Genomic DNA, 13,121 nt, shown 5'->3' with positions numbered 1-13,121 from the left:
GGTGACTAGCACAAGGATGCAAACTAGGCTTCGTAATGTTGCTGATTTTAGTCCCTGTTCTGCTGTTATTTTGATGCCATGTAAACATGTTTCTACAGAGAGATCCATGCTTATTTTGAGATACTTAACTAAGGATGTTTTGAACATATGGTTTTTCGCTCGCCATTCATGCCCCTGTTTGCAATTATGGAGTAGTCTAGCATGTCATTTTAGTGCTCTACTTTTGCTACAAAATGTTTCCTGGCAGATTTTTTACATGTTATTCAATTTTGCCAAGGTTGTTGTAGTTGATCCTTGCATGCTATGAACTTCTTCTTGGCTTGGCTAGCTTCATAAACATGTCTTCTTGATGATGCTATGCTTATCTTGTCTGCAATGACTTGTAGTGAGTGAATCGAGCTTGTTAAGTAGTGTACTTGATGTTACTGTTTTGCTAGGCTGAATCTGTTATTTCGTGATGCTATGTAAACCTGCTTCTACAAATCATTCTATGCATAATCTGGAGATGTTCACTAAGGGTGTTTTGTTCTACATGTTATGCTCTATACATCCATGTCCCTGCATGCATTTATAGCCTGCTGTAGCTTGTTGTTTCCTTGCTCCAAAGTTGCTAAATAATGTTGCTGTCAGCCTGTTAACATTAAGTTCAGTTGTTTCCATGATTGTTGTTAGTGATACATGCACCCTATGAACTTGCTATTGCCATGCTTAGCTTCATAAATATGTATTATTACTGTTGGTTGCATGGACATGCCATGTATTTCTCTATGGTGAGTGGTACAAGCTCACCAACATGCCTACTTATTGTTGTTCCTGTCACGTATGAATCTGTATTATAACTTGCTATGTTTACATGGGTGCCATCATATCTTCTGATCATTTTTGGCTCATGGTCAGTAAGGGAATTTTGTTCTATGCAATTAGTAGGTTCATGCCATGCCTTTGTTTGCCATGATAAGTTCCTGTAACATGTTGTTTGATAGCTCTGAACATTGCAACCTGATGTTATTTTCTGCGAAGTCTGAATTGTTATTATTTGCAATCTTGCCATGTGTGTTTGAGCATGTTCTAGTGATTTCTAGAGATAGCTCAGTCTTCATGTTTTGTTATGCTTTACCTGTACATCATGCTCATGCCTTTTGTTTTCTTGTTGAGGTCCTGTAGCATGTTGTTTTGGTGCTTGAAATATGACTAGTTGCTGTTTTGGACAGCTTGTCCTTTAAACTTGTATAGCGTGTATGTGTTGCACCGTTGCTCCGTTTTGAGTGTGCTCTATATGAAACTTGCTTGTTTTTGCATGTAGTTTCATATTATCATGTTGCATCCATGTTTTGAGGTGTTTGCTTGATGTTTGTATGCATTTTGCATCAATGCCATGCTTAACTTGTTTTGCTCATATCTTCTAGGCCGTAGCTCCGAATTAAATGAACTTTATATGTAACTTGACTAGAATCTCGTGTAGATCATCTTGGTGCATCTTAACTTGCTGTTTAACAACTTGAACATAAGTTTTATTCAGATCTGGACCAATTTCGAAATATGCATATGAGGACTTACCGGAATTGTTATGTGTTGTTCCCGGCATCATTTAAACTTGCCTTGATGTGTTGCTCTTGTTTGCATCATCTCTGTCCATGAGTAGCTTCATGTAGTCTTGTCTTGCATCATGCCTTGTTCATGTGTGGTGTGTTTACTATGTTGTGTGCTTCTTCTCGATAGTTCCCGTTTCGTTGCGACCGTGAGGATTCGTTTGTCTATGCTTGGTTCGTCTTCGTGGCGTCATCTTCTTCATGGACTCGTTCTTCTTCCTTGCGGGATTTCAGGCAAGATGACCGCTACCCTGGATCTCACTACTATCATTGCTATGCTAGTTGCTTCGTTCTATCGCTATGTTGCGTCACCTATCTTTTGCTCATCAATCCATCCCAAATTGCCATGAACCTCTAACCTTTGACACCCTTCCTAGCAAACCGTTGCTTGGCTATGTTACCACTTTGCTCAGCCCTCTTATAGCGTTGCTAGTTGCAGGTGAAGTTGAAGCTTGCTCCATGGTGGACAGGATTATGTTGGGATATCAAAATATCTCTTATATTATTAATGCATCTATATACTTGGTAAAGGGTAGAGGACTCGGCCTTATGCCTGGTGTTCTGTTCCACTTTTCCGCCCTAGTTTCCGTCATACCGATGTTATGTTCCCGGATTTTGCGTTCCTTACGCGGTTGGGTGATTTATGGGAACCCCTTGACAGTTTGCTTTGAATAAAACTCCTCCAGCAAGGTCCAACCTTGGTTTTACCATTTGCCTCACCTAGCCTTTTTTCCCTTGGGAGTCGCGCTCTCGAGGGTCATCTTTATTTTACCCCCCAGGCCATTGCTCGTCGTGAGTGTTGGTCCAACCCGTCAACCGCCGGTGGCCACCAGGGGCAACTATGGGCTGGCCTACCGGAAGTTTAGACAGTCCGGTGTGCCCTGAGAAAGAGATATGTGCAGCTCCTATCAGGATTTGTCGGCACATTCGGGTGGTTTTGCTGGTCTTGTTTTACCATTGTCGAAATGTCTTGTAAACCGGGATTCCGAGTCTGATCGGGTCTTCCTGGGAGAAGGTATGTCCTTCGTTGATCGCGAGAGCTTATCATGGGCTAAGTTGGGACACCCCTGCAAGGTATAATCTTTCAAAAGCCGTGCCAGCGGTTATAGGCAGATGGGAATTTGTTAATGTCCGGTTGTAGATAACTTGACACCAGATCCGAATTAAAACGCATCAACCGCGTGTGTAGCCGTGATGGTCACTTTTCGGCGGAGTCCGGGAAAGTGAACACGGTTTTGGGTTATGTTTGACGTAAGTAGGAGTTTAGGATCACTTCTTGATCATTGCTAGCTTCACCACCGTTGCATTTGCTCTCTTCTCGCTCTTATTTGCGTATGTTAGCCACCATACATGCTTAGTCGCTGCTGCAACCTCACCACTTTACCCCTTCCTTTCCCGTTAAGCTTTGCTAGTCTTGATACCCATGGTAATGGGATTGCCGAGTCCTTGTGGCTCGCAGATTACTACAACAACAGTTGCAGGTACATGTTTTGCGATGATCATGACGCGAGAGCGATGGTACTTGTTTTGGAGTTCTTCTTCTGCTTCTTCTTCGATTAGGGGATAGGTTCCAGGTCGGCAGCCTGGGCTAGCAGGGTGGATGTCGTTTGAGTTTCTGTTTGTCTTTCATCCGTAGTCGGATGGTGCCCTTATGTAAGATGATGTTGTATTCGTGTGGCATTGTATGCCTTATGTATGTATCCCCATCTATTATATAATGTTGATGTAATGATATCCACCTTGCAAAAGCGTTTCAATATGTGGGTCTATCCTTGGTGGGACCTTCGAGTTCCTTTTGGATAGGCTCGCAAATTGGGCGTGACAAGTTGGTATCAGATCCTCGACCGACCCTAGGAGCCCCTTGATTGATCGTGTAGCTTGGTCGTTGTTGAGTCTAGAAGAAAACTATTTTCGGAGTCTAGTTATATTGGAGAGTAGGAATTCTTTTTACTCCTCAGCCCCTTCGCCGCTCTGGTAAGGAATCTTGACGTAGGTGTTTTGAATCACTCCTCTTCCCCTTCAAATTTTTGTTTAGGTTCACGCAGTGGGTTCTTCGATCGTTGTTCCTCAGCTCTTTTCATCCGGTGCATTTCTCGTCAAGTTGACTCGAGACTCTTCGCCTTTGCCAAGTTCAATCCTTAGTTGTTTTCTTTTCCCACCCGCCCACCCCTTTTTCATCTCGGAGCCGGAGTCCGTAATCGAGTATCCATCCTACTCGTGCGAAATCTTTGCTTTCTTTCCTCAATGACTTCAACCGGTGTTTTCTCTTCAAGTTATTTGTCGGTTTCCCCTTCCAAGTTGCCTTTGTTTTCCTGCCCTCCCACCCTCTTCTTCCCGGAGCCTGAGTCTATTTCGAGCATCAATTTCATTCGTGTGGAGCCTCTTCAGTCTTTCGTAAATTAATTCAACCGGTGAATTCTCATCTCGTTTGACATGCTTCATCTCTTTTTCTTCTCCGGTGGATTCTATTCAAGTTTTCGGTAGATCATATCCTTTCCCTCGGCTCAAGTATTTTCCTTGCTTGTTTGCATCTCGCCATTCAATCATCCCGGAGTTCGTAAGCCATCTCAGGAGATTCGTCTGTGTTCCAATTAATTCGAGGTTGTCACCTCATTCAAATATTTCAATTGTTTCGATGCTTCATCTGTCTGTTCAACAATCCTTTTCAACGGTGTTATCTCTTCAGTGGGCCCTAACCCACAGGTCTCTTCCCAGGATCTTACTTGGCTCTTCTAATTTCCACGGAGTTATTCTCAATTCTTTTCAAGTGTGACGTAAGAATGGATTCCATCAGTCAGATGCCTTGTCAAGATCGATTTCAAATCATTTCATTGTTGGCTCAACCTCTTTGTTTTTCATTCTCCAGAGTATCTCAGTAATTTTGGTGGTTTTTCTCATCGTCAGTTGAAGATCGAAGAAGAGTTTTTCCTCTAAATCTTGTCTGTTCTCTCGAAGTTTCGTGGTTCTAGCTTCATTATCGTCTTGAAGTATTCCATTGGTCAGATATTCCTTTTCCTACCCATCCGGAGTATGTCAGGAGTTGTTTTTCCATTTCTTTTCACCGAAGGCCATCGTTCCAGAAGAATTCTTCGTCCTCACATTTCAGCTACTGTTATCCAGTTATCCCGGTGCTCCGTTCAAGTGTTTTTTTAGTCAGCTCATGATCTCCTTGTCCTTTTGCATCTAAATCCCCTCGAGCATATTGGTTCTTCTAATTCTTCCCGGTGATTCATTCTCTTTCATCAATCATTTTCTAATTCTTACGGTGGTTCATTTAGATTCTTTTCCTTTGTTATCGTATCAATCCATTCGTTCTTTCCAATTCTACCGGTGGTTCATGAAGACCTTCTCAAGTTTGCGATATGTCACTTCTCAATCCTTTTCAAAAAGAATAAGTAGTATGCAAAAATCCATTGTTTGTCATCAATTTAATTTGATGAAGGATAAGCATATAATAAACCTTATTCTTACTTCATCAGAGTGATTAATCCCTTCCTTTAGAGTTTGTTCATGAGGAGTAAATTCTAGTTCCAAGTGTTTTCATCTTTTCTTTTCCGGAGTTCAAATTTTCCTCGGTCATTTCGTCGGAAACTCCATCTAAATCATCGCAAGGCTCATCTTATTCTTTCTTCCTTCATTCTATCTCATCATTCTTTTGTCACTGGAGTTCTTCACGGTGGTTCTTCATGATTTAATTCATTCTTCAAGAGTTCATCAAGATTCTAATTGAAGGAATTCAAGTATCTGTTCTTCTGGCGTCTTGAAGTGCAATTAATTCTCCATATTCCTTTGAAGTGGAGTTTTGTATTTCTTCGTTCTTCTCACTTATCCAATCATTTCCGTTTGTGGCCGGTTATCACCTCATGATTTTGAGATGTCATCCATAAGTCCACATCAAGCTTATTCTTTCGTTGTTGATTTTCTCAACAACTCCGTTCAACCCTTCCTTCTAAGTTCATTTCATTCCATTCTTTTATTTCTTCCGGAGGCATTGTGTTGTTTATCTCATCAAGTGCCATCCCGTCTTCTGAAGCTCATGTTCTATTCCTTCCATGTTCAGCCGGAGTGCTGCCTAAATCCTTTCAGTCTTATTTGTTTCTTATCTCGTTCTAACCGGAGTGGTTTTAGAGTCTATCTGATTCCGTGAGCTTTCGATTCTCGTCGAAACCGTTGTTCCTCTCTTCTTCCCGAGTGCTCTCGATTCTTTGCTTCTTCTCTTGAGTTCTTGTTTCACCTCATCCCCTTTTCCCTTCCGTCTCGGTCCTAAGATCTCGGGACGAGATCTCTTGTTAGTGGAGGAGTGTTGTAACGCCCAGGATTCGATGTGCCAGGTGTCTGCCTTATATTTGTCATTGTTGTCATGTCATTTGCTTGCGTGTTGCATTTTATCATGTCATCATGTGCATTGCATTGCATACGTGTTCGTCTCATGCATCCGAGCATTTTCCCCATTGTCCGTTTTGCAATCCGGTGCTCCTATGCCCTCCGGCATCCCCCTTTTGTCTATCGTTGTGAGCGGGTGTTAAACGTTCTCGGAATGGACTGAGTCTTGCCAAGCGGCCTTGCTATAGCACCGGTAGACTGCCTGTCAAATTTCGTGCCATTTGGAGGTCGTTTGATACTCCAACGATTAACTGCGTAGCCCGAAACCTCCCTTTCTCTTTGCAGCCCAACGCCCTTCCAAACTGGCCCAAAACCCATCTAACTCGCCTCCATGCTCTCGGTCGTTCGATCACGATCGCGTGGCCGAAAACCGCTCCTCATTTGGACTCTCCTAGCTCCCTCTACCTATAAAAAGGCCTCTCTCCCCGAATTTTTCGGGCAAACCCTAGATCAACCTCTCTCTCGCCTGCCGGACATGTCCAATCTCGCCGGACGTGTCCGCCCAGCTCCCCCCAGCCAATCACCGACCGCCACATGGCGCCCGGCTGCTTCGGCCACCACTCCCCGCGCGACCCCGACCGCGCCCGTCTTCCCCGACCCCGAGCGCCGCTGCCGGGTCGCTGCCGCCTCGTCCCCGCCATCTCCGGCGAGAGCTCCGGCCAGATCTGGATCGGGACCAGATCCACCGGGGTCCCGAACCAAACGCCTCCCCACGCCCGGATCCCTCCGTCCCGGGTCGAACCCGTCCCGCGTTGACTTTTCGCGGAGGTAATTTTGCCTAAGTCCCGGATATTTTTTGACATTATTGTGCCATGTTCATCGCATCATATCTCTGCATCCGTAGCTCCATTTTGGGCGTGTAGCATAACAAATTGTTTGTTCGACTCAACGAGTACTTCATTTCATTCCATTTCATCATGTTCATTTGAGCTCATCTTGATGCCTGAATCTTTGTTGCAAGAGTGCTAGGTGATGTTGTCTGCTGTCTGTTAACAGAATTTGCTCATTTGTCATTTTTGCCATGATTGATGTGTGCATCCTATGAGGTTGATGTCTACATATGTTTTGATCTATGCCATGCCATATTTACATAGGTTCTTACCATGTATTTTTGTGATCAATGTGGTGACTAGCACAAGCATGCAAACTAGGCTTCGTAATGTTGCTGATTTTAGTCCCTGTTCTGCTGTGATTTTGATGCCATGTAAACATGTTGCTACAGAGAGATCCGTGCTTATTTGAGATACTTCAGTAAGGATGTTTTGAACATATGGATTTTCTCTATCCATTCATGCACCTTCTTATAATTATGGAGTAGACTAGCATGTCATTTTAGTGCTCTACTTTTGCTACAAAATGTTTCCTGGCAGATTGTTTACATGTTATTCAATTTTGCCAAGGTTGTTGTAGTTGATCCTTGCATGCTATGCTTCTTCTTGGCTTGGTTAGCTTCATAAACATGTCTTCTTGATGATTCTATGCTTATCTTGTCATGCAATGACTTGTGGTGAGTGAATCGAGCTTGTTAAGTAGTGTACTTGCTGTTACTGTTTTGCTAGGCTGAATCTGTTATTTCGTGATGCTATGTAAACCTGCTTCTACAAATGATTCTATGCATAATCTGGAGATGTTCACTAAGGGTATTTTGTTCTACATGTTATGCTCTATACATCCATGTCCCTGGTTGCATTTATAGCCTGTTGTAGCTTATTGTTTCCTTGCTCCAAAGTTGCTAAATAGTGTTGCTGTTAGCCTGTTAACATTAAGTTCAGTTGTTTCCATGATTGTTGTTAGTGATACATGCACCCTATGAACTTGCTATTGCCATGCTTAGCTTCATAAATATGTCTTCTTACTGTTGGTTGCCTGGAAATTCCATGTATTGCTCTATGGTGAGTGGTACAAGCTCACCAACATGCCTACTTATTGTTGTTCCTGTCACGTATGAATCTGTATTATAACTTGCTATGTTTACATGGGTGCCATCATATCTTTTAATCCTTTTTGGCTCATGGTCAGTAAGGGACTTTTGTTCTATGCAATTAGTAGGTTCATGCCATGCCTTTGTTTGCCATGATAAGTTCCTGTCACATGTTGTTTGATAGCTCTGAACATTGCAACCTGATGTTATTTTCTGCAAAGTCTGAATTGTTATTATTTGCAATATTGCCATGTGTGTTTGAGCATGTTCTAGTGATTTCTAGAGATAGCTCAGTGTTCATGTTTTGTTATGCTTTACCTGTACATCATGCTCATGCCTTTTGTTTTCTTGTTGAGGTCCTGTAGCATGTTGTTTTGGTGCTTGAAATATGACTAGTTGCTGTTTTGGACAGCTTGTCCTTTAAACTTGTGTAGCGTGTATGTGTTGCACCGTTGCTCCGTTTTGAGTGTGCTCTATATGAAACTTGCTTGTTTTTGCATGTAGTTTCATATTATCATGTTGCATCCATGTTTTGAGGCGTTTGCTTGATGTTTGTATGCATTTTGCATCGATGCCATGCTTAACTTGTTTTGCTCATATCTTCTAGGCCGTAGCTCCGAATTAAATGAACTTTATATGTAACTTGACTAGAATCTCGTGTAGATCATCTTGGTGCATCTTAACTTGCTGTTTAACAACTTGAACATAAGGTTTATTCAGATCTGGACCAATTTCGAAATATGCATATGAGGACTTACCGGAATTGTTATATGTTGTTCCCGGCATCATTTAAACTTGCCTTGATGTGTTGCTCTTGTTTGCATCATCTCTGTCCATGAGTAGCTTCATGTAGTCTTGTCTTGCATCATGCCTTGTTCATGTGTGGTGTGTTTACTATGTTGTGTGCTTCTTGTCGATAGTTCCCGTTTCGTTGCGACCGTGAGGATTCGTTCGTCTATGCTTGGTTCGTCTTCGTGGCGTCATCTTCTTCATGGACTCGTTCTTCTTCCTTGCGGGATTTCAGGCAAGATGACTGCTACCCTGGATCTCACTACTATCATTGCTATGCTAGTTGCTTCGTTCTATCGCTATGTTGCGTTACCTATCTTTTGCTCATCAAGCCATCCCGAATTGCCATGAACCTCTAACCTTTGACGCCCTTCCTAGCAAACCGTTGCTTGGCTATGTTACCGCTTTGCTCAGCCCTCTTATAGCGTTGCTAGTTGCAGGTGAAGTTGAAGATTGCTCAATGGTGAACAGGATTATGTTGGGATATCACAATATCTCTTATATTATTAATGCATCTATATACTTGGTAAAGGGTGGAGGACTCGGCCTTATGCCTGGTGTTTGTTCCACTCTTGCCGCCCTAGTTTCCGTCATACCGGTGTTATGTTCCCGGATTTTGCGTTCCTTACGCGGTTGGGTGATTTATGGGACCCCCTTGACAGTTCGCTTTGAATAAAACTCCTCCAGCAAGGTCCAACCTTGGTTTTACCATTTGCCTCACCTAGCCTTTTTTCCCTTGGGAGTCGCGGTCTCGAGGGTCATCTTTATTTTACCCCCCCCCCCGGGCCAGTGCTCGTCGTGAGTGTTGGTCCAACCCGTCAACCGCCGGTGGCCACCAGGGGCAACTTTGGGCTGGCCTACCGGAAGTTTGGACAATCCGGTGTGTCCTGAGAACGAGATATGTGCAGCTCCTATCAGGATTTGTCGGCACATTCGGGCGGCTTTGCTGGTCTTGTTTTACCATTGTCGAAATGTCTTGTAAACTGGGATTCCGAGTCTGATCGGGTCTTCCTGGGAGAAGGTATGTCCTTCGTTGATCGCGAGAGCTTATCATGGGCTAAGTTGGGACACCCCTGCAGGGTATAATCTTTCGAAAGCCGTGCCTGCGGTTATAGGCAGATGGGAATTTGTTAATGTCCGGTTGTAGATAACTTGACACCAGATCCGAATTAAAATGCATCAACCACGTGTGTAGCCGTGATGGTCTCTTTTCAGCGGAGTCCGGGAAGTGAACACGGTTTTGGGTTATGTTTGATGTAAGTAGGAGTTCAGGATCACTTCTTGATCATTGCTAGCTTCACGACCGTTCCATTTTCTCTCTTCTCGCTCTTATTTGCGTATGTTAGCCACCATACATGCTTAGTCGCTGCTACAACCTCACCACTTTACCCCTTCCTTTCCCATTAAGCTTTGCTAGTCTTGATACCCATGGTAATGGGATTGCTGAGTCCTCGTGGCTCACAGTTTACTACAACAACAGTTGCAGGTACAGGTTTTGCGATGATCATGACGCGAGAGCGATGGTACTTGTTTTGGAGTTCTTCTTCTGCTTCTTCTTCGATCAGGGGATAGGTTCCAGGTCGGCAGCCTGGGCTAGCAGGGTGGATGTCGTTTGAGTTTCTATTTGTGTTTCATCCGTAGTCGGATGGTGCCCTTATGTAAGATGATGTTGTATTCGTGTGGCATTGTATGCCTTATGTATGTATCCCCATCTATTATGTAATGTTGATGTAATGATATCCACCTTGCAAAAGCATTTCAATATGCGGGTCTATCCTTGGTGGGACCTTCGAGTTCCTTTTGGATAGGGTCGCATATTGGGCGTGACACATAGCCACTGCCAGGAACCCTAACCAATTCGGTCTAACCGATTGGATCTTGGTCTCACCGAGATGGGCTTCCAAACTCCTTGTTGCCTATTGCAATAATTTCGTTCCCACCGAGATGATGTAATCGGTCCCACCGAGTTTGCCTGACCAACTCACTATTTCACTTATTACCCAAATGGGTCCAACCGAGTTTGTGTAATCGGTCGAACCGAGATGAGGTTTTACCCTAACCCTTGCACATCGGTCCCACCGAGTTGATCATATTGGTCCCACTGAAATTCCTAACGATCACGTTATGAACTAATTCGGTCCGACCGAGTTTTATGATTTGGTCCCACCGAGTTTGGTGAATTGTGTGTAACGGTTAGATTTTGTGTGGAGGCTATATATACCCCTCCACCCTCTCGTCATTCATGAGGAAAGCCATCAGAACGTGCCTACACTTCCAGCATTCATTTTCTGAGAGAGAACCACCTACTCATGTGTTGAGGCCAAGATATTCCAATCCAACCATTTGAATCTCGACCTCTAGCCTTCCCCAAGTTGCTTTCCACTCAAATCATCTTTCCACCAAATCCAATCCTATGAGATAGATTTGAGTGTTGGGGAGACTACCAGTTGAAGCACAAGAGCAAGGAGTTCATCAACAACACACCATCTATTACCTTTTGGAGAGTGGTGTCTCCTAGATTGGTTAGGTGTCACTTGGGAGCCTCCTTCAAGATTGTGGAGTTGAACCAAGGAGTTTGTACGGGCAAGGAGATCGCCTACTTCGTGAAGATCTACCCTAGTGAGGCAAGTCCTTCGTGGGCGATGGCCATGGTGGGATAGAGAAGGTTGCTTCTTCGTGGACCCTTCGTGGGTGGAGCCCTCCGTGGACTCGCGCAACCGTTACCCTTCGTGGGTTGAAGTCTCTATCAATGTGGATGTACGATAGAACCACCTATCGGAACCACGCCAAAAACATTTGTGTCTCCAATTGCGTTTGCATACCCCATTCCCATACCCTTACTTTCTTGCAAGTTACATGCTTTACTTTTCGCTGCTCATATACTCTATGCATGCTTGCTTGATATGTATTGTGTATGGTTAATCTTATTCTTAAACTCCATCTAAACTTGAAAAACATAAGAACTGCCAACTTTGTGTGGTGAGGGTCTATTCACCCCCCTCTAGACACCTCTTCTCGAGCCTTTAACCCATCTTGGGGAGGGCTATATCCACCAACATATTCAACAGCACCATCTCGTCTCAAACACTAGTTCATCTCTTGTGTTCAATCTTTGTACTGGAACTATAGATTGGTGCTTGTGGGTGACTAGTAGTGTTGATTACATCTTGTAGTTGATTACTATATGGTTTATTTGGTGGAAGATTATATGTTCAGATCCATTATGCTATTTAATACCCCTCTGATCTTGAGCATGATTATCATTTGTGAGTAGTTACTTTTGTTCTTGAGATCATGGGAGAAATCATGTTGCAAGTAATCATGTGAACTTGATATGTGCTCGATATTTTGATGATATGTATGTTGTGATTCCTTTAGTGGTTTCATGTGAACAAAGACTAATTGACACTTCAAAATATTTGGGCCTAAGGGAATGCATTGTGGAGTAGTTATTAGATGATGGCTTGCGAGAGTGACAGAAGCTTAAACCCTAGTTTATGTGCTATTCCGCAGGGGACCAATTGGATCCAAAAGTTTAATGCTATTGTTAGAATTTATTCTTAATACTTTTCTCGTAGTTGAGGATGCTTGCGAGGGGGTTAATTATAAGTAGGAGGTTTGTTCAAGTAATAACAGCACAAAGTAGTGAACATGAATCGAACCAACATGATGAAAGTGACTAGATGAAATTCCTGTGTAGCATTAAGAACACCTTGCTTATCATAAGAGACCATTTTGGCCTGTCCTTTGTCTCAAAAGGATTGGGCTACCTTGCTGCACTTTTGTTACTACTACCATTACTTGCTCGTTACAAATTATCTTGCTATCAAACTACTCTATTAGTTACAATTTCAGCACTTGCAGACATTACCTTGCTGAAAACCACTTGTCATTTCCTTCTGCTCCTCGTTGGGTTCGACACTCTTACTTATCGAAAAGGATAAAATTGGGTCATCAAGGCTATTTTTTTGGCGCCGTTGTCGTGGAGTGAAGCGCACTTGGTAAGTGGAAATTGGTAAGGAAAAATTATTACTATGTGCGGAAATTTATTGTCAGTTGTTACTATGGAAAACAATCCTTTGAGGGGTTTGTTCGGGGTATCTTCACCTCGACCAGAACCATAATTAGTTACCCCTCAACCTACTGCACCTACTGAAAATATTGAATATGAAATTCCTTCAGGTATGGTAGAACAACTGCTAGCTAATCCTTATGGAGGAGATGGAACCGAACATCCTGATATGCACTTGATATATGTGGATGAAATTTGTGGATTGTTTAAGCTTGCAGGTTTGCCCGGAGATGAAGCTAAGAGGAAAGTTTTCCCTTTATCTTTGAAGGGAAAGGCATTGACATGGTATAGGCTATGCGATGATATTGGATCTTGGAACTGTAATCGGTTGAAATTGGAATTCCATCAAAAAAATTATCCTATGCAT

This window comes from Triticum dicoccoides, chromosome 1B (assembly GCF_002162155.2).
Source record: "Triticum dicoccoides isolate Atlit2015 ecotype Zavitan chromosome 1B, WEW_v2.0, whole genome shotgun sequence".
Lineage (NCBI taxonomy): Eukaryota > Viridiplantae > Streptophyta > Magnoliopsida > Poales > Poaceae > Triticum > Triticum dicoccoides.
Note: the sequence above shows the minus strand (reverse complement) of the source record.